Source organism: Sinocyclocheilus rhinocerous, unplaced genomic scaffold (genome assembly GCF_001515625.1).
Source record: "Sinocyclocheilus rhinocerous isolate Xijiao unplaced genomic scaffold, SAMN03320098_v1.1 scaffold2637, whole genome shotgun sequence".
NCBI lineage: Eukaryota > Metazoa > Chordata > Actinopteri > Cypriniformes > Cyprinidae > Sinocyclocheilus > Sinocyclocheilus rhinocerous.
Window position 1 is genome coordinate 612,293 of NW_015641805.1, and position 1,808 is coordinate 614,100.

Below are 1,808 nucleotides of genomic sequence, written 5' to 3' on the forward strand. Positions count from 1 at the left end.
AAGCATCCATAAACAACGCAAAACCCTGGCATTTTGAGTTTCTGCTAGTGATTCCTATGGAGAGAAAAATCACTTCCTGCCCTCCAGCTGAATTTCGCGCGTCATCAGTGACGTCATGTGCAAACAACCTATAGGAAGTTCAAAGTTCAAAAGAACAGCATTTACTTGAAATATAAATACAAATAATTTGTAACACTATAATTGTCTTTAGAGTGACTTTTGATCAATTTAACGTGTCCTTGCTGAATAAAAATATTAAATTCTTTGAAAAGAAAAAAAAAATCGCGCTCACCCCAAACTTTTGAACAGATCACTCTGACAAAGTTTAAAAGCATCAAAAATAGTTCAAATAAGCAAAACCGCTAAGAAATTGAGCTTCTCGTATCTTTTCAATTAACCTTTTATTCTATTAAAACACTTGTGAATTTTATATAATTTTATATGTATTATATAATTACAACAGCTAGTTCCGGTTAATTCCCATAGGTGGCGACAAGTGACTGCATTACTGGGTAAGTATATTGACTGATTCATTCTTTATGAGGGAATCAGTGAATCAATTTCATTCAACCGATTCGTTCAAAACACTGATTCATTCAGCAACGGCCTACTGCTGCTCTGTTTGGAACTTTTTTTTTTTTTTGCGACGCAAAAATAAACAAAGGCAACTTTAACTGGAAAATGTAAGTGACGCAAAATTAACTTCTTGTTTACTGAACTTTTGTATAAAGTTCTACCTGGCTCTCTTTGGTCTGTATCCAGTGTTGCCAACTTAGCAATTTTGTTGCTAGATTTAGCAACTTTTCAGACTACACTAGCAACTTTTTTTTCAAAAAGCACCTAGCAACAAATTTAGCAATTTTTAACATTTATTTGGCTACTTTTAGCAACTTTTGAAAAGGGACTCAAATCTAAAGAGCAGTAGTGACTGCAGACTTAATTCAAGATGAGCGATTCATTCATAAATTCTTAAGATCGCTGTAGAAACACAAACTGCAAGGCTAAAGACAATGAGTGCAGGGGCGGGGCTATATAAGGTCTAAATAGCCGGGCACAGAAGCTGCAGCAGCAGCAAAAATTGTTGGCTGGGTGCAGCAGCAGTAGCACACATTTCACATTTTTTGGTAAAATAATTAAAACAACAACCACAGTTAAACTCCAGCACACTCAGCTCCATCAGGTACTTGAGCTTCAGGCTGCGTTCACCCGCCGAGCATCTGCCCAGCTTCTTTAAGAAACGCTTGAGCGTTTTTCGGATCTGATACCGCGCTAGGCGGCTCATACGCTGTATATCTTGTCTGTGGGTCTCTGGGAGGCAGGACTTGTAGCTGGAATGGGATTTTTGAGATGGTTAATGAAGTTTGAACGTTTAAAATGAATGTTGAATTTACAGAAAATCTCTGTATAGCTCTATCCATCCATTTATATGAGACTTTTTCAGTTTCTCATGGTGTATTTCTCATACCTTGTTGTATTGCAGATCTCACCAAGGCTCTGGTTTCTCTCTTTGGCCATACGCCACAGATCCAGCACTGCCATTCCCAAACATTCTTGCTGCAAACTCAAAGCAGGAGAAATCCCGCCATGTCCAGACAAAAAATCACTGCGGGCCTGAAACAGAAAGACAGATGGGAAGGTAAATGATTCTGAACAGTTGAGTCAGCATATTTATGGCACCTTAAAGGGTTAGTTCACCCAAAAATGTAAATTCTGTCATCAATTACTCACCCTCATGTCGTTTCAAACCCGTAAGACCTTTGTTCATCTTCGGAACACAAATTAAGATATTTTTGATGGAATCTGAGCGC

At 38.1% G+C, this 1,808-nt stretch overlaps 1 pseudogene; it reads right to left on the bottom strand.

The window, feature by feature from the left end:
• LOC107755288 (tyrosine-protein kinase JAK3-like) overlaps positions 1-1,808 on the bottom strand; it is a 6,688-nt pseudogene that overhangs the window by 3,542 nt on the left and 1,338 nt on the right.